General features: G+C 39.6%; 1 long non-coding RNA gene across 3 annotated transcripts in view; it reads left to right on the top strand.

The window, feature by feature from the left end:
* LOC142046982 (uncharacterized) overlaps window positions 1-26808 on the top strand; it is a 66413-nt gene that overhangs the window by 19619 nt on the left and 19986 nt on the right. For all 3 annotated transcript variants that reach the window (XR_012656104.1, XR_012656103.1, XR_012656102.1), the window contains exon 2: window positions 15448-15588. This is a non-coding gene — a long non-coding RNA (uncharacterized LOC142046982). The remainder of the gene's footprint in view (window positions 1-15447; window positions 15589-26808) is intronic.

The raw sequence follows: 26808 nt of genomic DNA, 5'->3' as shown, positions 1-26808 counted from the left end.
CACTAGATGACCTCCTGAGGTCCCTTCCAACCCTGACATTCTAAAAAAATACCCCTTTTGATCATTTGCTCTTCACCAAGCACCTTTTATTCTTCATACAAAGTTTATTCTTGGTTTGGTAAAACTGAGTCAGAAGAATAAATCTAATTCCTCCTGCCCCTTTCTTCCCCACCATTTACAATAAAACAGTAAGATGAATTCCAATAGCATCCAAACTTAAAAGAAAGCTATATCCTTTCATCCCTACAGAACTAGTGAGAAACAGAGCTTATAGATTAGCAAACATTAACCTTTTGCATACTTCTGGACATGGGTTTTATGTCTATTGAAGGGACAACTGTATGACCAGACATATACTAACTATATATTATGTCACTATGGCTTGTTAAAATTTGTGTGAAAAGGTATGCCCCAGAACATAATGTGCTAGTTAAAAAAAAGGGTACTGAGATCTACTTTCCCAAATATATGTTATTGTTTACCTGAGTGTCATTTACTTCATTTAAAGTACAGATTAGATTAAACCTTAGCACAGGATTCTAATGGTCTACTGAGTGAGACCACACACACAAGTTCCAGCTGTGAGCTTGGGATCAGTCTGTCTTTGGGCAAAATGGAGAGTTTTCCTATGCCAATGCTGGATTTACACATAGTAAAAGCTTAGACTCTGCCCACATGGTGTTTTGAATCTGCTTAGGTTTTTCAGTAGCTCTGCGTTATTAACACATCTGTTCCCATATAGATGATTTATGGAAGATTTATGTGTCACCTAAGCCTCCCTTGAAGAATCTGGTGTAAAAATTACAGTTTTTAAAGCTAGTTTGTTAAAATCTTTACTTTTAAAGGAGTGAAAAACTATGTAATTAAAATACATACTGCTTATTTGGTTCATTGCAGATGATAAAAACATTGGGTCTGATTCTGTCTCATAACAGTTTCATGCAACTGTAACTATCAGTGAAGTCATTCCTGATTTATATCAACATAACAGCAGAATCAGTGCTGGACAGAAAGCTTCTATTTTTTAAAGACATAACTATTTTTATTTATATAAATGAATTAAAATGTTGTTTACCTGTATAAGAACATTAGTAACTTAAAGCACTGCTGGGTACCAGGCCACAAATAAAGACATGTGTGATGTGCAGTCAAACTAGCTGAATCTTTGAATAATAACCAGCTGAACCAAACTGAGCAACCGTACCTTGGGCAGAACAGACAGACTAGTGAGCAGCACGCACTTTAAACCTGAATGGTTGTAGGAAACATTGCTGTGGCCAGCACAGCTCACACGACTCACCTAGAGTTTGAAAATTTAGACCCTGCAATGGCTCAGCCTGTTGTGCTAGGCCCACAGGGACAATCTCCTTCCAGCGTAAGTGGTGAAGCCTCACCTTGTGCCTTTTAGAAGTGCTCTAAGGGAGCTGGTTACTTGATCCAACTGCTCTCTTAGATCATGCTTTGAGAGCAAGTACTATCTTCTCAGGAACAAATCAGTAAGTAAGTGCCAAAACAATGCACAACCGGCACCACAAACAGTCAGGCAAGGGTCTCTAAGGGAAGATAAATAGACATTGAGGGCAAAAGATGCATCTCTGTAAACAGGCCCGGCCATAGCAATTTTGCCGCCCCAAGCATGCCGGCACGCCGCGGGGGGCGCTCTGCCGCTCGCCGGTCCCGCGGCTCCGGTGGACCTGCTGCAGGCGTTTCTGCAGAGGATCCAATGGTTCCGTGGCTCTGGTGGAGCTGCCGCAGGCGTGTCTGCGGGAGGTCCACCGGAGTCACGGGAGCAGCGGACCGTCCGCAGCCACACCTGCGGCAGCTCCACCAAAGCCGCCTGCCGCCCTCCCAGCAACTGGCAGAGCGCCCCCCGCGGCGTGCCGCCCCAAGCACGCGCTTGGCGCGCTGTGGCCTAGAGCTGGCCCTGTCTGTAAAATTAGATGAGGAGATAAAATCCTAGCAGGATATTCCTTCTGGACTCCAGCAACACTTGGAGCTTATGCCAGGGGGCCTCATGGTGTAAGTGGTGTTATGTGACATGGCAGAACACCTTCCCATGAGGTGAAAAAGATGACTTTACTGGGAAACCACAAAGAGGCAACAGGAGAGCTGAGCAATTTTCTTTCAGAAAATACTAATTCAACAAAATTGGACTATTTCACAGGAATGTATCCATTTGGTTAAAAATGTTATGGGAAATCATCAAAACATTTTGTTTCAATCATGTATTGTTTAAACCCAACAAATTCTGCATCTTGGCAGGGGATTAGACTAGATGACCCTTGCTGTCCCTTCTAAATCTATGTTTCTATTCTATGGCTAAACATTTAATTTATACTACTGATTACAACAAAAGTTGAAACTAAATAAAATAGTAAAGTCAAAATGAAATTATTTTGACCTGATCAAAATAAAGTATTTCATAATATTTTGTTTCACAAAAATATCCAAGATGAACTTTTCTTCTCAATTTGGGATGAAATCATATATCAAAATAGAGCAATTTCAACTCGGATGAACATTCCATTTTTAAGGTCTCTCTCTCTCTCTATCAACACGTATAGGCAAAATATTATATGAGATGGGAGAAGCAAAGTAGTTTTTTCAGATAGGCATGGCAGAGAATAAAGTCTTGCTAAAGCTGGCTTGAGAACTTTGTAGACTATAGGTGCCAGGATGGCAGGGATGGTGTCACTAGCTTAGTTTGCCAGAAGCTAAGAATGGGCAACAGGGGATGGATCACTTGAAGATTACCTGTTGTGTTCATCCCCTCCTGGACACCTGGGATTGGTCACTGTCAGAAGACAGGATAGCGAGCTAAATTGATCTGAACAAGTATGGCCATTCTTATGTTGTTGTTATCTAGTATTAATGAGCATCCACCAGAGTGAAGGGCTAAAGTCATTATTTTGAACATCTGATGTGTATCTGCAGCATCTCTAGCACCAGTATGAAGTTATTCTCTTCTTTCCTCAGGAGGGTGTGTATGTGTGTATCCATCTACACCTATGTGAATAGGCAGACGCTAGGCAGTGAGGGCTGGAGATCCTGCTTGGTGCAGTTGAAGAACTTGGGGAAACAAGCCTGGCTTTCCTGGTACCCCAGTCACATTGTTACCAGTCCACCACCAAGGAGTGAGCCAAAACTACCAGGACTATGGTGAGGAGAAGCTGGTTGGCCAAGGCCTGCCCACAGGTTGGCTTGCTGGGAGAGTGGTGTACAGCATTAGTTCTGTGGAAAATTAGATTTTTCCATTTAAGCACTCTAATTTCATTTTTAATTGAAACAGAGAATGATTAGTGTGTTGTGAACATCTAAGCCCCCATGTCCCCAAAACATGTCCAGGACTTTATTATTCAGCTAGAAGTTTGACTGAGTACAGTTAATGCATGAAATGGCACTGAAGTGGTTAACACTCAAACACTTTTGAACAGCATTTAGAAAGGAAGTTTGGTCTCTTGCCTATCCACTGACCTCTGTTACTGGTAGTAAAATTCACCTCCCCGTTATACGTGGTATTATATCAATGTGCTTTAGTTTGCTAAAACATTGAAAGTATAACAGAATTAAATCTATAAATTTAGTTAAAAATGTTGACTAAATGACAATTTTCTACTCATCTACAAGAGTCACATACATATGTGACAAAGATGAATCAACAGGAACCTGTTAGATTAGGTATTTTTAAATCTCTTTTATTAAAACAGCCATTTTTGTCGCTACTGCATTTTGTCTGAGTGCAAAACATTAAAAAGCACATGATTTACTATGTTTGTGCTTCATTATGTATAGTCATAGACAATATTAGAATAGAGGGATGCTACAAAGGTGTGGTTCTAAAGTCTTATGTAGCTATCAAAATTAGTTATTCCAATCATCTCTCTAACTTTTTGCTATGTTAAACAGAGTTAAAGGAATATAGGTTTGGCTCCAAGCAGAGTTTTAGTTTTACTACATTTCAGGGTATTGAAAAAATTCCTAACATTAATGGAACATGTTCTTAAGGCCCTGCAGGACTCAGGGAATTGGTAATGGGGTATAATGCCTTTAAAAACTACTTCAGATCTGGGTCAGATTGTAGAGAATGAAACCAACTGATAGCAATTTGGTGGCCTAGGTGTAATCAGCTCATGGGATCAGTTTAGTTCCTAGCTGGACTTCAGTGGGACTATTTGCATGAGCAAAGTGATCAGGTTTTGACTCTCTGTGATTAAATAGATCTCTGTGTCTAAGGGCTTATTTACATGGTGACACTGGAAAGTTAATATCTTTAGTTGCAAAGAGTCCTGTGACACCTTATAGACTAAGGCCTTGGCTACCCTGGCGCTTTGCAGCAGTGCAACTTTCTTGCTCAGGAGTGTGAAAAAAACACCCCCTGAGCGCTGCAAGATACAGCGCTGCAAAGCGCCAGTGTAAACAGTGCTGCAGTGCTGGGAGCGCGGCTCCCAGTGCTGCAAGCTAATCCCCATGAGGAAGTGGAGTACGTGCAGCGCTGGGAGATGAAGTGGGTATTCACCCATGAAAGCTTATTCTCCAATACGTCTGTTAGTCTATAAGGTGCCACAGGACTCTTTGCTGCTTTTACAGATCCAGACTAATATGGCTACCCCTCTGATTGTGAAGTAGTTCTAGATGCTTTTACCATTACATTCATCACCATTTTTTTGTGACACTGTCAAGTTAAAAGTATTAAAAAAACCAAAACACCAAATCCCCTTAGCTATGTTACTTCCCTTTGAAGTCAACAGGAGTTTTACCTGATGAGTAAAGCCTGCAGTACTTGGCTTAGTGCTTTAGAGTATTAAACCATAAACATTTTTAAAATAATCAAATTAATTTTCCAGTGTTTCTGTACTTTTCTTTCACTTAGGATAATGAATATACAACAGACCAGTCAATTTTACCTTGTCAGGTTTTAGACAAATTTCACTGTCTGGTTCTCATGCACTAGCATACTGCTTCCATGTTGGGGCTGCAAACATTGCTGTGGGATGTAAGTATGTTTAGAAATGCTGTTTTCATTGATAGTTTTCAAAAAATTTATTTTGGATATAGGTTGAGTAAAAGTTGACTCTTACAAAGCTTAAAATCACACCGTAATTATATCCTGCCTTCCTAAATCTGAGCCAAAGCCCATCTAAATCAATAGGAGGCTTTTCACTGCCTTCAATGGGCTTTGGATCAGACTTTGTAGAAGATATTCTTCACTCTGCAATTGGTGTTAGTAGTGTCAGTGAGTGTTTGACAGTTGGCACATTTCAGTCTTGGGACTGGTTTAATTTCACTGGTGGGGGAAGTTATTGCCATGTCTTGCATAAATTTTATAAAGAACTAACCTTTGATTTTAAAGGGGAGTTGGCACCCCACATATGGATTGTAGCGGAGAGACTGTAAAGTCCTTAGAATCCCTCTGTCTAAAACATCACCAGTGCAATTGTAAAAAATATATGTTGAAGATCATTATTTAAAAGTAATCTACATTTATTTTAAACAATAAAATGATATGCATATATACACATTCACAAAAGAACAAGTATCAGGAGCCTAGAACAGATACACTCCATACACTAGAAGGATGCCAATAATAAAATATTTTACATTGGGTGTATTCTGATCACTTTAAGATCACAATTTTGTTCAATTCAAACATCAGGATATCTTAAAAAATTATAATATCAAAGAATAAATGCTAATGAAAATGAGTCAGGGCGCCAAACTACAGGGAAAATTTCTGTTTGCCAAAGTAATGTATAATAAACAGTGCACAGACCGAGTCTTCCTGTGTAATTTCAGCTGTTTGGTTTAAACACCTAGTTCTTATAGGAAAAGTCCATGAAGAAAAACCCAGTGAACTTAAATTCTATATTTTTACATTAAAACAACAACAATGTATCAAACTATAACTTCTGCACAAATTGAGTGGTTTTATGTTTCCTTGTTTATATTTTTATCTGATTATTATTAAAAATCTGCATGCAGAGGTCACACGTTATTTGTCTATCAGATTATAGCGCAATATGATTTTTCGCTAGGGAAAGAGGTTGAAGATGTTGCTGTTAAAAACAGTTACTATGCTATGTGAATTATGTCATTTCTATAGTTATAAAACAACTTGAGAAAATGTACTGTAACAATATGACCTATGCTAAGATTGATTACCCCAAAAATGCTTTCAGGAGGAAAAACAGAGGAAAAGAGAGAAAGATTGTTTCTACCTAAGCTTTACATCATAAAAGGTTTGGCTTCCATGGAGAAAAATCTAGCGTTTGGTTGTTACGTACAATGGTCACTACATTTGTATATTCATTATGCGCATTAAACAGTCAAACATATTCCTTCAAGTAAATATGCGTATCTTAATTTGTTCTGCTGAAAGAGACACAACTATCAGAAATGGCAATAAAAGTCACATAAGGAAATAAGAATACTAGAAAATCCAAGGATTTTAGTATGGTTCATTATTCATTCAGTTCCTGGCAGCTTTTATGATTACAAATCACTTGATTGACTAACTAGACATTCACAAAGTGAATTATGAATCAGGTTCATTTTTCCTGGTTGATAGTTGGTACATGTTGTAACTCTTCCACTTTGTGATATATCAAGTTCTTGTAACAGTAATAAGAGATATAATCAACTCTTTATTTCAGGACAAATAAATTGCCTTTTCAAAAATGAAATGTGGTTGCTAACGTTTTAACAGTGTGCAATGTAATTCCTTCCTGCTATTTTCTGAACAGAATCTGCTATGATGACATAGCTTTTAAGTAGTTGACTTTGCTAAAATTATTTTAACAGTCATATACTTTCTGAACCATGTACGCTGACCTCAATGGACATTCTGCACTTGCACTGCAGTTGCCCTTTTACTTGTAACAAGCAAGTCTAAAACATCTAATCACTGGGCCACATTTTGCTTATTTTGGCTCCATTAAGGTACAAATTGGGACTCAGTCAGCCCAAAGAATTTGAAAGGAATAACCCCTCCCCAATCACATTTTTTGAGGAAATTTTTTTTGTCAATTTACTTTACAGAAAATCCAACTGTGGTATCTTGTTTTAAAAAATGATGATTACAATACTTCAGATTTATTAAACAGTTTTTATGGGATTATTTTTTATTCCTGATTAAATCATGAGTATAGATTATCAACCACTCTATTCATTTTAAAATTGTGATTTAGAGCACAATCCTAAAGAAGATATTTATAACAATTTTAACTACTCTGCTTTAATTAAGGGAGTAATTGGCTTAGAAATAAGATTTAAGGTGTGAGCAAGGGGGTAAAAATCATAGCTCTCCAAGTTTTAACATTAAGTGGAATAAGTGACTGTCCAGAATCAAAGAGGAACAGATCAAAAGTCAAGATAATGGTTTCAAGTATAAAATTCACTTTAATTTGATCCATCTGCTTGTCTCCCATGGAAATCAGTGTGGAGTATGGTGAGATGTAGCAAGTACATTGGTTAAACAAGGAAAGGAAAAATTGATTGTAACATTTCACTGGTCATAAGTAGGAAAAGGTGTGGTACATGAAGGAATAAGGAAGATACCTACCATAATGTAGTGCAACTATGCTCAACATCATTTCATCCACTGCTGTGCTTGTGTACAGGAGAATGGTTCTACAAGATTCAATGAGATTTATTTCATCACTACTCTGTTGAACCCCATAATGAGCCACTTGCTTAGCGATTTTCAATGATTACTGCTATGCTTGTGATGTGCTAGGTATCCAACACTGTGTGTATGCCTTTTTATCTTCCACTGTGTTCCCTGCACATACTTTACAGGTTAGTGCTCTTCAGCATGGCACAAAGTTTGCTAAGCTGTTCCTCTTACTGTTTCTATGGTTTTCACTGGTGATTCATTCCGTGCAATTCTTTTGCTGAAAGATTCTTTGCTTCTGGCCATTCCCCTTCTGGCAACTTGTGTGTGTTGTCTCTCTATATTGTGCTGTGCTGTTCCTTAGCATACTGGTTCTGCAAACAGGAACTTAACACTTTGGTATTTGTAACTTGTGTGAGCGGTTTACTATTTCTTTTCCTATTAGTTCTTTGCAAACTTCTTTGCTTGGTGGCATGCAGTCAATAAGAGCATAAGGTCTTTTGGCTGGCTTATGTATACTGGCCACTTTTGACCTCTTAATTTGTGTACTCTGAAGGTGTATACACGGAAGTTACTCCTTGGACATGCATCTCCAAAATTTCCCATTCTTCTCACCCTTGTTTCCTACTGTGCAGGGTCATGGGAATTCCCATGAACATGTAAACCAAACAACAAAATTTAAATTTAAACATGACTATGCAGGTCAAACACTTGCTCACTTAAATATCCGAAAACACACTAAATTCTGCTCCCATTTGCATCTGTGTAAATCTGGAGCAACTCCATGGCTTTTACTGAGTTATTTTGGATTTGCACTGATGTAAAAGAATAGAACTGGTATCACATACCTGGTGCAGAAGATGCATCTAAGAGCAAAAATCTTTTTTTCCAGTCTCCATTTCACACAAGGCGCTACCAGTGACATCACTGGAGAATTCCGCATAGGGAATGAATGCAGAATATGAAATAGAGATTTACACTGCAGATACAAGAGAATTTTGCCTTAAATTTTTAATGTCTCTTACAATATATTCATAGTCAATTTATATAATTGATATGAAAAAGTGATGGAACTAGGCCATCTCAATGCAGATTTAGTAATAGCTGTGTTTTAAAATGTGCTGTACATGTAGCAGTGGGTAACATTCCAGATATGTGGTGCCAGATCATTAGTGCTGATTCTCTGCGCTAGTATCTAAGCTATGGAAATCCCGAGAGCTGTTATTAGTCATGCTAGTTAGATCAGCCTTTAGGCTACTCTAATTTGGGCCAGGAGGAACTGGCACCTGGAAGATTGAGATTACTGAGGGGGAAGACACGAATGTGGTGTAAAGTTAAGGCCCTGTGCTAAGCACAGCTCAGCCAAACCCAGAGGTCAAGCCATGGGAAGAGGACAAGGAGTGCAAGGTACCTATAACTAGATGATAGACAAATGTAGCCAGGGACAGAGAATAAAGTACAAGACAGTCCCAGGAAAGCAAGTTACATGTATTATCTTGGCCACATTAGTTTCTTAAAATGTTACAGCTTTGGTTTGCAAGTTAGAGCAACCTACATCAAGGCACTACGCAGACTAGTCTAGATCACCCTAGGACTCACTGACATTGGTATGCCTTGGACATATGCTTTCTTTATAGCACTTTTTTGGATACAAGAATATTTGGTCTTGGCTCTGAGAATTTTTCGTGATTCCAAGGGTCTGAAACACCATAGGCTTCAAAGGGAGACAGAGAGAACAAGAGAGATGACATGAGACACAGCAACTCTTGGGGTCCAAACAGAGGAACATAAAAATGCATTTTACTTTGATCAAAGAGGCTAATGGTTCATAAAACCACAAATTTTATCTCTCTTATTTAGTAACTGAGAGCTCAATTTGTTTAGCTCTCTTTCCTCCAAGTTTAAAATTTTAATTATTTTTAATGAAGAAAACAACTTCTCCCAACCCAAGAAATTCCTATACAGTATCAACAGAAATCTAAGTGTCATAACTCGGAATTCCCACAAAGTGTATACAAAGCAGAAAGTTAACTACATTAAGCTTGGTCAGAGATTTTCCAGAAACACCACCATATGTTTTTGGAACTTTCATATTTGTCATTTAACTGACATGTGATCTTTGCTGAGTGTGCCAAATCACTGAGGCCTGAATACCATTCAATAATGTTAATTTTGTTTTCTGATTTCCAGTTCTTAACCAATTATTTTCCTGGCAATCATTCTAGCCTTGAATATAAATATTACTTCAAGCTCTTCGTTGATATCCAGAACATTTTGTATATCTACAGTAGGAGATTCTGGAATCTAATGGGAAAACCCTGAATATTATTAAGATGAGATGCTGATTTATTTTGTCCTGCATAGGAAGAAGTAAAGGTAGTATCAGGGCATATCTATTAACTGGATTCCTTCTGCAAAATTTTAGCACATTATTTTTGAAGATTTTGAACCTTTGCATCCTACCAAGCATTTAGCAGATTTAAAATGGGATTTTCTTCAAAATAAATCTCAGTCTCAACACTCAGGGTACTGGATAATCCTCAAGTGATTTTAGGAGTCAGAGGGAGATGGGAGGGATCTTGTTTGAGAAAAGAAAGGACCAGGCATGGAGAGGATTTCTAATGGGGATAGGCAGTGGAGAAGGATGAAGGACTTTCTTTTCTCCTGCCTCTGTTTGGATTCTGAAGACTTAGTATACTTGTACGGAAGTTTCTAACAAAAAATAAAATGACACATTTTAATCTGTGAGGGTTGGTAGCACATTGGAAAGTGTAGCCCTGGTATAAACCCCCCACATCTGCATGTGTCTCTGTCTGTTGGAATAATTATCTCATTAACACTAACAAATACTCCGATATTTAAGTTAGTCTCCTGTAGACTTTCTGCTAAGTCGGTAGATTTACTGCAAATTCTGCTCCCAGTTTTCTTGTTTGCATTACAATTCCAGTTCTGATCCCAGACTTTTTTTGATTCAACAACTATTTTTTCCCTCTCCAACCCTGAACAAGAGGAAGGATAAACCATATTGCAGATGATACTGTTTACAAAGGTGTGAACTATGTTAGGGCATTTCTTTCAATATTTTATGCACACAAAAAAGGACCAAATTCAAAGTCAGATCCCTTTACACTTACTTGCAGATGTATAAAGGAACTTAAGCTGCAGTCACTGGCTCTTTAAGGAGCCACAAGATAGTGTAAAGCTGGGGACCATTCTGATTTTATCTGCACATTTTCACACCTTTCTGTTAGTTGCTCTTGTTGCTAGACTCTTTTCTACTTGTCTCCCTGGAGTATGAGTTTCACCAGAGGCCCTAGGCTCTCCTACACTCAGATGCTGTGGGCTAAATTCATAGGTGATGTGGTGGTGTAAGTTACTTGTTGGTAAATGGGTATGAGTCTAAGGGCCCGATTCTACACTTGATTTTCTAACAAACAGCCCCATTGATAATAAGGGTTAAGAATAAGTTTGCAGAATCAAGCCTTAACGGACCATGTGTCCCCAGCTCTTAGTCACCGAGTGGATTAACCCTGTGCCCCATTTAGTCAAATAAAGGCTGCTCAGACTACAACTCCAACTGCAGAATGAGAGCAGGGCTGTTAACCCCTGAGCAAAGGCGGTGGTGCAAGAATGAGGTGTGGGAGAAGCCTCTGTTCCCCCCTACTTGCCAACCAGAATAGTTGGTGGGCAAACAGGGCACTTCCGTGAATCTGGAAAAGGGGTGAGGTAGTTTACTCCCTGCTAGAGCAAGGGGAGGAATGCATCTGTCCTTCCTGCAGCTCCTGTTGAGGTGGGTCAGGAATGGGCCTGCAGTTCTAAGGAAGTAATCTGAAGTAAGTTGAAGTAATATACATGTTGACGGGGCTGGAGGAAAGTGCAAATCACAAGGAATTGACTTCCGTCTCAGCATGGCCACTGCCTTCAGCAGCAGCTATGAACTGCAATACCCATTGTAAAAGGAGGAGGCCCAAAGGCCAAACGCAAAAACGCATGCCCATTTGCACACTTACATTCAGTGTGTAAGTTGGGCTCTCAGACATTGGTTCTATGAGCCTTATTTCAGCAATTACTGTTTCTTCAAGACATGTAGTCTCTGGAGGGATAACTTCTATCATGTTTGAATTCCACTGTCCTTTTCCTAGCATTTCAGGGATGTAATGCAGTACAGGACATTACCAAACTCCTTTCTTCTTTGGAGGATTCTCCCCTCAAGACTTCAGTGTCACAGAGGGAAGGGTAATGTTTACTGATCTTCTACTATTAACACATTTGTTAAAAAGGGATCAGGATTGATTATTTTCATCTTGACATGCAAAGAGTCAGACTGTGCCCTTGGCTTGATCTCAGGGTATGAACTGACAATACCAGCAGAAGATGCAGAGGCAGCAGCTTTTTGGATATCATACATGGCAGGCACATAGTGTTTTAACACAAGGAAACTGCTCTAGCAAGGTGTACACACTATAGTCCCTATAGGAATAATAAAAAGAGTTTCTCATGCATTTGACATTGTATTCACATACCACTTTCAGCTCTGCGCAGAATCAGCTGAACATTATGTGTAACCTATGATTTTTACTAGTGTTCAATGACCTACCCTCCCCCATGCCAAAGTTCTGGTGTGGAGGAAAGATACAAAATGAATAATTTTAGCAAGTTAGCTTACAAACCTAAATGTGAGACAAGGTAGGTGAGTAATATTTTTTATTGGACCAACTTCTGCTGGTCGGAGAGACAAGCTTTTGAGCTACACAAAAAGCTTGTCTCTCTCACCAACAGAAGTTGGTCCAATAAAAGATATTATCTCTCCCACCTTGTCTCTGTAATATCCTGGGACCAACACGGCTACAACAACACTGCATACAAACCTAAATGTAAACATTTCCTAAATTATGTCACTAGATAGAAGCAGGAAGGATTTTAAAGAATCATCTTTAAATGTTTATGGAGCTATGAATATTGTAGAGTTCTTCCCTCATTTTTACGCCATGCAACCCCACTGAAGTCAATGAAATGGGATTTAAAGCACTACTGGATGTAACTCAGTAGAATAGGCAAATACAAGACATTGTGTTGTTTACTGTTAACATGAAAGAAAGGATTGAAGAGTCCATTGTGAACCAGAAGAGCATCAGCACTGACTCATTGTTTCTAATTATTATTATATTACTTTTTTCAAACAAACAAAAAACCGTCAAGCAATTGGCTCCTGGCTAGTGTCTCAACAAAGCCTCAGGACTCAAATGAGCAACCCAACAAGTAAATGGTTTGTTCAAATGAAAATTATAACAAAGACAAAAATGTCAGCCTGGAAACTGAACTAATAAGGGAAAGAATTTGTATGAAGCTGCTGGCACAATTTTAAACTTTAGTAAGAATAAAGGAGAGCAGAGCTGTGGAAATCAGCTTGTGAAGCTGAGGTAAACAAAAATCCACATTCATCTTTTCTTCATGCAAAGCAAATGAATGAAGATCTCTGAACAATGATGGCTTCCAGTATGACCTTGCATGTTAAAACTTAGGCAGGGTTTGGAGCCCAAAGTGAATTCAGTGAAGAATGACAGTTTAGCAATCCAGCACCAGTTCCAACTAGTCAGATGTTGCTGCTTTTTGGCTTAACTACAGGAAGAGTCAGAAGCTCATGGTTTCTGTGACAACACAGGATCAGGTGACCTGGATATGTCCTTCCAAGCTGATCTGGAGAAATAAATAGGCTGGTTGTAAACAGGATGGCTAAGTATTCTCTCATAAGATTTCAAGTTCACAAAGCATAAGGCAGCAGAGTGGGGAGTCAGAGGTGAAAGGTGATAAGCCATCTTGGGCCTGTTCTTCTGTAGAGCACAGGGTGCTGTTCAGACTGAGATCTTGGAAACAGTCCACTGACAGGCTTCTTGCCAGGGGATTTGTTACAGAGAGAGCATGGCTTAGTCAGGATTTTACTACAAAAATTGTCTTGATTCTTTTGCTCTTTTATTAAACAAACACACTCTCCCTCCCCCCACCTCCTCAATTATCTATTTAAATATATATATATAGCTGGATGAAACACACACATTCATTTTCCACAGACAACACATTCAGGGTGATTTGTATTTTAGAGATAGAGACTCAAAAACTATGAATTTATTGTGCAAAGTAATAATTGCAAATTACAGTGGCAAACTGCTTTCCAGAAAAAGAATTAGGCTATTCAAATAATTGAAAGGATTGAAAAAAAGACTGGCTGCTATCTTGGGGCTACTGCGGATATTTTAGGAGGTTATATATCTCTGTTCCACCTAAACCACCAGAGGCAACACAAGATATTGTAATTAGTGGACCTACCTACTGTCATTCTTGTACTGGGTGGTAGGACCTGGTGTGAATTGAAGTCCAGGAAGGGCTTCATGTAGTAAAAGTTGATATGTCCTTTTAGAGTTGTTTTTTGGCTTAGAAGTACCTTAACAAATTCATTGACCCTGATCTTAGGACCTGGCCTGGCCCAGGCCCAATGACGTGAGTATGGGAGGTATAAAAGTGAATGTCACCTTTGTTCTCCTGTGATCTCTCAGGGCTACTTTAATTCATGCCAGGAATAACACCCTCAAGGGTCAGTTGTACTATCCAGGGATAGGTGGAGCATTCCAGCCACACCTCCAGCATACACCCCAATCCTTGTCACTGGCAAAACTGGGAGCTACACCATCTTTAACATAAATCAGCGATTTCTCTACTGGTTTGGCGGTTTCAGGGAGGTACATGGCCTCAATCCAGCAAAGGTGAAAGATCCCAGAGCTCGGGCTCCAGCCTGAACCCAAATGTCTACACAACGATTTTTAGTCTTGCAGCTCAAGCCTTGTGAGCCCGAGTCAGCTGATCTGGGCCAGCTGCAGGTCTTTTATCCCTGTGTAGACTTTTGTGATGCCAAAGCAGCAGAAAGGAGTTTTAGAAGGTTAGAGCCCTCTGAACATAGCCTTATTTGCTTTGCTGGATCTTCACATTATGTCAGGGTTCCAATCAAGGTCTTACCTCTCTGCTGCTGTGGAACAACTTGCATCGCTGACACATATGCCCCATTAGGAAGTACTCTAGTAGATTGAAGTTGAGATTGTGGTTAATTATAGGAAAAATAAAGATATGTGCTTGTACACCCTATAAGTAACACTCCTAGTAGTAATGCTCTAATTCATAGGCATAGCGCCATTAGAAAGGGGTAGAGCTTATTAAATTGAAGTTATGCAGTGACATTTTCTACATATCTAGCATGAAAGAATTGTAGATTGAGCAGAGAATTGGGATTCAGGTGCTCCCAAGATCCATTCCTGGCTCGAACACAGACTCTGAAGCCTTGGCAAGTCCTCATGGCTCCATCTCCACTAGGGCAAATTTCCTAAGAATTTCCCTCCATTGCTAACACCAGTATTAGCAATTTTGGGAGCCTTGGTGTAGCTAGGATGCCAGCTGCTGTATGCATTTAAACACAATGCACCTAACCTTGCTTTGGAACAGGCTTAATTTATGTAGATAGGGGTTTACACCCATTTTACTAAGACACAGAATTTAATAATATTTCCTTCCCTCCCTCTGAGGAGTGAAGTGATTTAATATTTGTAAGATGCTTTGAAGATTAAAGTGCTACATGTTATTACAAGTGCAAAGAATGTATTTTTTTCCCTACCACCCATCTTTTCCATTCAAGTTATTTCTATCAAAGGAACTCAGTTTCACCATGGGGGGAAGAATAAAAATCACAGAAAAAGGGAGGGGAAGCCTTGGTTCAGATATGTAAAACATTAATATTAAGCCAATAAATATATTTTCCTTATGGAACAATGAATCTTATTTTGATTTTTAAACAGAGCTGTGCAGAGACCATCCAGTTCACTGACTACTCCATGGAACTCAAGAACAAGGGTCATTAGCAAGGATAAAGGGAAGCAATTTGTAGCCTTCTCTCTCCCCACCACCCCCTGCAGTTTCTCATCTCAATAGGCATACAGGTAAAAATACTCCTTTTGTATGACAACATATCTCCAAGATAATGACAAACTGTATTTCTTAGTTGCTGTCAACCTTGCTTTATTCTTAATCTTTCCAATCAGGACAGGAAAAATACCAGTCTTCTCATTTAAAACAAAACCTGAAGCAGAAATTAGGATACTGCAAGATTAGATCAGTCTAAATAGATGATATATATACCGTATATAGAGCTGTGCCACTCATTAGGTGCATCATGGGAATGGTAAACCAGGGTCATCCTTGGTGGGCGGTGCGGGGTCCGGGGAGGAAGTGATGAATCCATCATTTCCGGGACCGACCACACCTGGTGCTGGACAATTGCCCCCACCCCAAAGCGCAGGGCCCAGAACGGTCACCCCAATTTGCCCTGGCCAAGGGATGGTTCTGGTAATCACTATCTTCTGAAGCATTGGGTGTTAGTCACTGCTGAAACTGTTACCATACTTGATGGACCAATGTATTGATTTGATATGGAAAATTCTAAGTTCCTATTATCTTTTAAAGAGAACAGAAGATCAAAGGACTATAGCACCAGTGGTGATGCTAAAATCCTAGGAGAATGCAAAGATTTTTGGGATATGTGTTTATATGGCCCCCTACCACGGTTGCCTGGCAGTGCTTCACAAACCTTAGGGAATGTTCACTGCCCAGCACAGCAGAGTTGGCAGAGTGTGTGTGTGTGTGATGTACATGTTAAAAGGTGCAGCAGAGATTGCTGCACTGTGAACTCCTACAGCCATCAGCATGCACTGTTTTCTCTTTTGCCTCTCAGTGTGGCTATGGCTTACAAAAATGATTAGAGGTTCAGAGATTTTTATATGAGGAGAGACAGAGAAGATTGGGACTGCTCAGTTTAGAGCGGGGATCAGCCAAAGGTGAAATGATAGAAGTATACAAGATAATGAATAGTATTGAGAAGGCAAGTCCGGCTCCCACATTTACCCACTTAAGATGTCATTTAATGAAACAGAAAGATAACAAATTTAAAACTGATAATAGGAAATATACACACGCAGCACAATTAACCTGTTGATCTCATTGCCACTAGATATAACTGAGACCAAGAGATTAGTAGGATTAAAAAAAAAAGATTGGACATTTATATGGGAAATTAAAACCACCCAGAGTTACATTAGATAGGACATTAGACAGGACTTCTCAAACTCTGATAGAAGAGATGACATTTTAATGAAGAGTGTCATGGACCAACATACCTCCTATTTGAGATCACACGAAGCATCTCCTTCCCCGATATGTGATCTGTACATAGCATCCCTGTGGCAAGCTAAAAAGATAGCTAAAATGTAGTATTATCCTTTTGTATTACTACTATTCCATGAAGGCAATTTTAAAATTGTATAAATGTACAAAAGTATATACAGTATTTTAATGGTCGTTTAATTAAATTGAGTGGCTGTAAGCAAGGAGGAGCAGCACCATGTGATCAGCCCATGCTCTAAGGTCCTCAGACCACTGTTTGGGAGCCCTTTAGATCAGGTATAATGTACATCGGTTAGTAATTGGCCTACTCCCTAAAATATGTTTGCATCTGGAGAGAGACACTCCAAACTAACTTAAATTTTTAGAAGTGGCCTCTATTTCTGTGGACCTAGTTTTGCACCAACAATTAATTTTGGGATGGATGGTAGCAAGTAGAGATCTACCAACCTCTGTGTGTGAGCAAGCCAGGTAGATAGCTGTCCAATAGTTGTTACCATTTTGACCCCCAATTAATTACTGGTGTAAAACTGTGCCCACAAAATTACAGGGCACGTCTGGAAATTAAGCCTGGTAAGGACCGTCTTAACTGTGTTCCTGGTGCTGTACAGCCAAAGAAGAAATGCATGTAGTATGCATTTCAGTTTAGAAAACATTTGGGACTCTTTAGGACAAAAGATGCCTTAATAATGCAAGATATCTAATAAGATCTGGAGCAAGTTACCCTCAGGAAAAAATTGTTTCCTGATCCACTTCTTTTAGACACTAATGTATGAATATCTTGTGTAGAACGAAAAAAACCTCTCAAATAGGGTGAAATGACCCTCTGCATTGGGGATCTGCAAAGGCAGGCATGCCTTTCCCTCATGCTTTTTGGACAACTAGTTTAACTTAACAGAGTATCTACTTTGTCTGAAGATTTGTTAGTCCACTTTTTCTCTGTATGTCTCAAATCAGAGAGCAAAACTAAGACCATCAGTAGAGCAGGGAGGGTAAGAAAATGCCATGCTTCAGGTTTTGGGGTGAAGTCATTAGCTCTTGCAAGATAAATAGAGAACCCTGAACTCTGGTAAATGAGGGACTGAGTTTCAAATATTTTGTTTTTTATTGTGTTTTTTGGGTTGTTTTTGGTCTACATGGACCATAAAAATTAAAAATAGAATAGATCTGTTAAATCATGTAAATGTAGGAGTTAGTCCTTGGCTGTGATGTATCACTCATAAGACTGAGATTAGATTAAAACGTAAATTGCCTCTTGTCCTGTGGTCTCTTCTTCCTGACCCCTGAGAAATAAAATCACAGTCTCTTCTATTTTCCAAGAAATGGTGAACGCTCTATTCTACAGATAGAAATTGGACTCTCCCCTGAATATGACACCACTTCTCACTCACCTGCCCTCTGTAGTTTGTGTTAGTTTTCTATCTGCATCTTCAACCATTTTCCCCCGCCAAGAGAAGGAGATGTGAAAGCTTTCTGTTTCCTCCTATTTGTCCTACGGGATGGAGGCATCATGTGCATCCACTCAGGAGAAAGTTGTCTGAACATCTCCAATTGTCCCCTGGAAGAGGGGACTCTAATCTCGACAACTCCTTTAACTGCAAACTTTGTCCCCAGTGGGTCTCTCTGCAATTTTATCCTTCAACCATTTTACCCTGTCTCTCCTCTATACCTGAGGATGTTCACTCTGTGACTCCCACCCAAACTCCAGCCTTCTGACTCTTCTATGTCTGTCTCTAGGACTCCATCTGTGTGTGTGTCTGTTACTTGAAATCCCTTTTCTTAAGGATATAATAGGGTAACTTTCCTCCATTCCTCTCATCAGATACCCAAAGCTATTCCTCAGTTGAATCTTTCTTCCCCAGAAAAGTCTTTCCCCTGATACCTCTCTGCCCATCCCATCTTTGCCTTGCTCCTTCTGGATCTCTCTGGATTTATTCTGTGCTGCTCCATGTACCCCTGTAGACTGAGGACTCATCTGAACCTTGCTGAGTGATGGGAAGCTGCCTCCAGCTCTTACTTGGAATACAAGACCCTGTGTTCCATGCTACCCAACCCAAATGCTAGTCTCTGCTGTTACTAAGAAGGGATGATGCTGAGTCAGTGTGAGGAAACCAAACACAGTAATAGGCTTGCAATATATCTAGTCTATTACTGGTTTTGGAACTTAAACAGATTTTTAATTACAGTCGTGTTATGTCTGTCAAAAAAAAAATCCAGTTTACTTTTGGAGTCAGAAAACCACTAAACCGTGTCCTCATGTGCAGAGTAATTACCAGATGATCTTTACATGAGGACTCCATGATCCTTTGAGGTTCCGAGTGCCCTCAACTCTCACTGAAGCAAATGGGAGCTGAGGATGCTCAGCACTTTGTGTGATCAAGACTGTAGTAAGGTTCTCAGTTAAATCCTGATTTTAATGGTACAAATACATCAACTGTATTTAGTCTTCAATGGTGACTAATAATTCCAGAGCCATTTTCTTTGCTCTTGGTTTATAATTTGGAAATGTTACTTTATTACTGTTTTACAAAAGTAATAAGCAGTGTTGCAAGAAGGCTTCGTTTTGGCAAATTAAACGTGCAGTGGGATTTCTAATGCAGGCATTCATCCTGTGGGATTACACATCATCGTTTTGTGGAATTATTTCTGACATTTCATCCGTCATCCAGTCAGAATAACTAAACAAACTAGTGCTGTTCTCCTCTACTCAAAGAGCAACTTTTTGAGAGCCTTCCACAGAAAAAATATAATGATTATTGCTATCAAATTATGCTTGCAGAAGCAAAAAGGAAAAAAATTCTACTTCAGTAAAGGCAAAAGAGCTATTGTACACCAATAATATACCTTGGGAATCATTTAAATAAAATCTATCAGGCCAGATCTTTAGCTGGTAAAAACTGGCAATGGAGATATGCCAGTTTACAGCAGCCAAGATTAGGTAAATGGAACCTAGGATTTGGATGCACTGTCATTGAAATCAATGGCAAAATTCCCATTGAATTAAATAGGGGCAGGATAGGACCCCAAATGACTACTTTTTGTCTTTTGTTTAAACAAATTTCATTTTGAAATCATGAGAGAGATAAATAGGTTATCAACACAGCTTCTCATACTCTGTATTTACCAGGTCTTTCTTAAAATATAAAATACATGTCTTGGAGGCCAACTTGTTTATTTCAACCATGTCACTCCAGGAAAAATATGATCTAAACTACATTAGTTGTGATGTTTAAATACCAGAGCATCAGTGAATGAAAAGTGCAGTGTAGCTCATTATTAGTGTATAATGCCTTCTTAATCTATATTAAAAAACATATATCCAATAGGTCTCAGATTGGTTTCCCCACTCTGTAGAGATCTCCAAGGATATATATTGCAATTACATGAGTTATTTTTTGTCCTTTAATAACTAATATAATGTGCTTTGAAGTAATGTGGTCTCATACTGAAATCTACAATCAGACACCTAAACTAACAGAAAAGGTAAAACCGTCACAAAAGAGAATTTGGAGACAGAAGTATATAGTCAGATAAAGGAGAAGAAAGTTTTGAAAAGGATTGCAGAGGAGTAACAGGAGATATTACTAGTGTGTTTCTTACTTCATTGTTGTTTTCTTTTAGTAAAAGTTCTATCAGCTGGGGAGATTTGCTCTCCTCTTTGAAGCTAGCTCTTGTTTCTCTGAAATCAGATTCCTTATTCCCAGGGCTCCACTCTGCAATGCCAGTACAAACATACACCAGCAGCTGCACAGAGCTTTAAAGAATTAGCAAGAAGCTATCAAAAATTACTTATTCCATTTTAGATCCATGTCCATGATTTTTACTTAGTAGGTTTGAAGTTCGGGGAATGAGTAGGAAAAAAAAAGTCACACAGCAAATAAACAGTTTAAAAACGTATATATATGAGGAATAAAAAGCGAAATGCATCTACATTTAATTAGAAAGATAATATCCATAGGTGAGAACAGGATAAATCCCACCCCTCCACTACCTACACACATTGTGAATAAAGCTGTGTAGAATGTTCTGGATTAGATTAGATTAGGTCAGTGCCAGCCTTCTTTCTATAGCCCGATCTGGCAAGCAGGTGCAAGTCCAGCTATTTCTGCATTTTGACAGCACTGTGTGTAGTTAGGGATCAGATTCATCCATGGTGTAGGTCCTTGAAAGTCAATAGAGCTAACTGTAGATGAATTTGGTCCATAGAATTGGATGAATGAAGGAGCTAAATTTGAAATTCATGCATTGCTCCCAAAATTCTATCTTTTTTCATTGAACCAGAATTGATTCAGACTTTAAGGTCAGATGGGACTGTAATGATCAACTAGTCTGACCTCCTACACATTGCAGGCTACAGAATCTCACCCACCCATTCCTGAAATAGACCCCATTCTCTGACTGAGTTACTGAAGTCCTCAAATCATGGTTTAAAGACAAGTTACCAAGAATTCACCATTTACACTAGTTTAAACCTGCAAGTGACCTGTGCCCCATACTGCAGAGGAAGGCAACCCTCCCTCCCCTCCCCCCCAGATCTCTGCTAGTCATACCTAGCAGATACTTGGGAAAAAATTCTCTGTAGTAACTCAGAGCTCTCTTCATTTAATGTCCCATATCCAGTCACTGGCAGTTGCCTATGGGCCAAATGCCATTGTTGTAAGTCCCATCATACCATCCCCACCAGACATTTATCAAGCTCAGTCTTGAAGCCAGTTAGGCTTTTTGCACTCATTTGGAAGGCTGTTCCAGAACTTCGCTCCTCTTCGCCTAATTTTGAGCCTAAACTTGTAGATGGCCAGTTTATACCCATTTGTTCTTGTGTCCACATGGGTGCTTATATAACTTTTCTCCCTCTCTGGTATTTACCCCTCTGATGTACGTATAGAGAGCAATCATATCTCCCCTGAGCTTTCTTTTGGTTAGTCTAACCAAGCCAAGCTCTTTGAGTCTCCTCTTATAAGGTAGGTTTTCCATTCCTCAGATCACACTAATAGCCCTTCTCTGTGCCTGTTCTAGTTTGAATTCATCTTTCTTAAACATGGGAGACCAGAAATGCACACAGTATTCCAGATGAGGTCTCACCAGCCTTGTGTAATGGTACTAACACTTCCTTGTCTCTACTGCAAATACCTGACCTGAGGCCAGTGGAGCTGGAACAATGTTTATATTATATAATATGTTTATATTACTTCAAGCCAGGAGGCAGCACCCCCACCAACCTTAGTTCCAACACCTATGCCTGATGCATCCTAGAACTGCATTAGCCTTTTTCATGGCCATATCACCTTGAGGGCTCAGAATCATCCTGTGATCAACCAGTACACCCAGGACTTTCTTTTCCTTTGTCGCTTTCACCTGATAAGCCCCTCGCATATAGCAAAAATTCTTGTTGTTAGTCCCTAAATGCATGACCTTGTACTATTAAATTTCATCCCATTTCTATTACTGTAGTTTACAAGGTCATCCAGGATCTTCTTGTGTGATACTCTGGTCCTCCTTAGTATTGGCAATACCTCCCAAAATTGTACTGATTTCTGACATTTTGTGTGTGAAAATGTGTTTGGATTTTAAATTTGTATATATCTGTTTGGCCTAAGTATATGTATGTGAAAAGCCATTAAGAAAAATCACAAAAAATAAACCAGCAGGATCTGAACTGTCTTCATCTGGGATGTCTCTCCACATCCAGGTTAATAAATAATGCTCCACATTGCCCCAAACATACCTTCCAGAACTCACCCCTTAGTAAAACCCTAGAAGAACAGATCAGCCTTTCTGTTTGCCCTGAATGTATCCTAAAGACCAATAGCTCTCTTGAACTATGCATGCTCTTCATGTAACATTAAGATATCACAGGAAAACAAAGACACAGATGTGATTTTTGTGGCAAGTAATTTAGAAGTCTCAGCTATCAGCTTTAAGATGTCTTATTCCCAACCCTTAACCCCACTAAATGGAATTTAATAATATTTTGTAAGTTTTTCCTGGACAAAAACTATCCAATCTCCCTCTTCAGTGGAGGCAGGACTTTTCATATGTACATTTATAGATGCTTGACTGTCACTGAACACAGAACTTTATGATATGTTCATATGTGGCAGGTGTGAAACTGTAGGCTGACTAACTGCTCCACAGTTTTGGTCTGGGGGAATTCCATAAAGAACCACTCCTCTCCCCCACCCCCAAAAAAACAAAAAACAACCCAACCAACCAAACAAAAAACCCAATGAGATGTCTGTGGCGAGTCTTATTTCCAGGTGACCACTGGGAGTGCCTGAATTTCATTACCACCAAGTCCAATATCCCTGTGAGAAAGATCACTTGAACTATTCAATTGATTTATAACCCAGCACCTCATCTATCCTCCTTTATTAGCCAACATGTACGTGCATGCAATTGATTAAATGTGTCCATTGCTAGAATGTCAGAAAATTATGCTGTATAACAAGAGAACCTTAGGCCACCACAGCATGAGCTTGATCCTGCAATCCTTCCACAAGTGACCAGTCCTATGGGTTGAGTCTGTGATGAAAACTTTTAGCAATTCTCCCACTAATGGCTTAACCAATGACACCCAAATGTTACTGGTTCATGAACCACCTACTTAAAAATGGTTGTGAAATGAATGGATGGAACATCGAGGTCATGTACCACCGCTGGACACATATACCACAGTCTGGGAATCTTCAGGTCCCAAGACCAATGCAACTCCACTTATGGAAAACATAGAATCATAGAATATTAGGATTGGAAAAGACCTCAGGAGGCCATCCAGTCCAATCTCCCACTCAAAGCAGGACCAACACCAACTAAATCATCCCACCCAAGGATTTGTCAAGCCGGGCCTTAAAAACCTCTAAGGATGGAGATTCCACCACCTCCCTAGGTAACCCTTTCCAGCGCTTCACCACCCTCCTAGTGAAATAGTGTTTCCTAATATCCAATCTAGACCTCCTCCACTGTAACTTGAGAACATTGCTTCTTGTTCTGTTATCTGCCTCCACTGAGAACAGCCTAGCTCCATCCTCTTCGGAACCCCTCTTCAGGTAGTTGAAGGTTGCTATCAAATTCCCTCTCACTCTTCTCTTCTGCAGAGTAAATAATCCCAGTTCCCTCAGCCTCTCGTCGTAAGTCATGTGCCCCAGCCCCCTAATAATTTTCGTTGCCCTCCGCTGGACTCTTTCCAATTTGTCCACATCCCTTCTGTAGTGAGGGGACCAAAACTGGACACAATACTTCAGGTGTGGCCTCACCATTGCTGAATAGAGGGGAATAATCCCTTCCCTCGATCCGCTGGCAATGCTCCTACTAATACAGCCCTTCACCTTCTTGGCAACAAGGGTACACTGCTGACTCATATCCATAATTCTCATCCACTGTAATCTTGAGATCCTTTTCTGCAGAACTGCTGCTTAGCCAGCATGGTGCATGGGATTCTTAGCGGTGCATGGGATTCTTCCTTCCAAAGTGCAGGACTCTGCACTTGTCCTTGTTGAAACTCATCAGCTTTCTTTTGGCCCAATCCTCCACTCTGTCTTGATCACTCTGAACCCTATCCCTATCTCCAGCAAATCTACCTCTCCCCCCATTTTAGTGTTATTTGCGAACTTGCTGAGGGTGCAGTTCATCCCATCATCCCATATTAGTGAAGACTAGGTGCAGGTGTTTATACCACTATTATTTCTAGTCCTGTTCAGAGCAGATTTGGAATTGCATATCTAGTCAATCAGAGTGTTAATTTCAAAACGTGAATTTTAATCACAGACACAACTTAAAATTCACCTCGATGTTGGCTTGTTGCACAAATCATCCAACCTGGGAACAAAAATTATACCACCTGAAGCTAAGCGAAAATTTTGAATAACTGCATCAACACTTTTTCATGTGAATTGTTGCACTGCAGTCAAAGGCTTTCCGTACATTGAGACTTTTTAGCAATTCTCCTGCCATTGGTCTAGCACATACTGGATTCAGGCATGCCATCCTAGGCTGTGCAGAGCTATTGCTAGCACTGGTGAAGCTACTACATCAGCACTGGAAAAATTGCTAAACATTCTTAGCATAGACAAAACAATGGTCTGCAGTGGTACTATGCACATCACGATCATAGTAAGGGCTTTAAGGATTAGGCTTCATATTTGTACAGTAAAGAAATGATAGAAATAGGAAATAAGTATCAATATAAAACTAAAGTGTCCAGACATTTTTCACTGCATACAGTATGATACAGTTTAAACTAACACCATCAAATTTTAGTATGGCAGTTAAATTGAATAACTCCTAGCCTTTGCAGTTTCAGTTATTGGGGGCCAGATTGTCAAAGGCATGTATGCATCTAAAATGCAGATATGTGCCTGGTAGCATCTTCAAAAACACCAAAGCACATTAAAACATGGATCTGGCCTAGCTGATATACTCTGTGCCCTTCCTTATGAAAAAGATGAGGGTCCAGATGAAGGATGCTTTAATCTGCACGAGAAAATGATGCTCACAACCCTTTCTGCTGCACCAAGCAGTACTGAAAGCCAGGCCCAATACGATCTGCTATAGATCATCCCCCCACTCCACAAACTGACCCCTGCTAGCAGGTCACCTGTTCAAAAACCTGCAAATATTATTATATAACTCCAAATGGCACCCTCCCCACAGCCAGACCTCCTGGGTGCTGAGAGAAGGCAATAAACAAAGAATGCACTATGGGTTGTGAGAAAATGCCTCAGATGTCAAACAGAAATTAGTTGAGATTCCCTGCTCACCACCCTACTGCCCTCCATTTCCTGAAGGGAAAGATGAGGGAATGAAAAGAAGGCCAAACACTGGGCTCTTGTGCCTGGGAGGAATAATACATGCCTCCAGGAGTGGGGAGAAGAGGGAACTGGGAGCCAATAAGGACCCACTAATGCGGATTAACCAGCCATTAGGTGTGGCAGTGTCCAGAACATCTTGCCTTCTCCTGAGGCCAGATTGTTAAGGGACCCTCTCCCCTTTGTGATATCTATTGCCTGCTTGGCATGACCAAAACTCTCCCAATAATTTATTTGTGGGGTGGAGTTGCGCAAATTTATTCAGTGAACAATTCTTGGTCTGCAGATCATTCTGAGCAGTTCACTGAAGTTGTTAAAAGTTAGCACTTTCTTGGTTAGTTTTACAAGCTGTGTGATATTGTTGGTGTACCCTGATATCTAACCAAAGCTACCAACATTTTTGTATTTGAACATCATAGTAAAATCCACAATTTAAATATACAATAAACCAAACAGATTAACCTTTGATAATTGTTTGAGCATCCAAACTTGCAAATAAGCTTTTTGTAAGAACTGGTACTTGGAAAGGAGATTTGCTAGTATATTTGGGGAAGTTAACAGAAATGAGGAGTGCATGAAGATGAAGTGAATTAGTTTTACTCATTTAAATAAATATTTGAGGAAAGCTCTCCTGGTAAAACACAAAATGTCAGTGATGTGAAAACAGAAGTGGATGGATATACAGCTATGCTAAATAAAAAATAAAAGATGCTTACTATTAAATAAAAAATAAAAGATGCACAGGGCATTTATACCACTCAAATCTTCTTAAAATGGACAATGTCAAGGTAAAAAAAAACATATTTTAAACAATACTTGCCAATGTTACTAACCCCACAGTTGATTAACACTGAAAGAATTTAAAATTTGTAGTTCAGCATCTTCATTATTTATTTACTTTGCATGTCACTCACTTTGGAAAGAGAAACTAGACTAGTCAGTTTCACTTTCTGGTGTTCATACATGGGCACAATGCTGTCATGCTTAGTTTTCTAATGCTTTGGGGGAAAATATGTAAATTAAGAAAAGTGCTTGTGATGCTAACAGACCCCAGTCATCTGTGGGCAGAATAGAATCTGGGACCTCTGGAGCTTAGTGCATGAGCTAAAAGCCTGTTAGGTAAGGCTGTAGCACAAACTCATTTTCTCTCTCTCTCTCTCTCTAAGTGGTCTTGGTGCC

Source organism: Chelonoidis abingdonii, chromosome 6 (assembly GCF_003597395.2).
Source record: "Chelonoidis abingdonii isolate Lonesome George chromosome 6, CheloAbing_2.0, whole genome shotgun sequence".
In the NCBI taxonomy this organism is placed as follows: domain Eukaryota; kingdom Metazoa; phylum Chordata; order Testudines; family Testudinidae; genus Chelonoidis; species Chelonoidis abingdonii.
The sequence above is the reverse complement of the archived record's forward strand: the minus strand, read 5'-3'. Positions and strand labels throughout refer to the sequence as shown.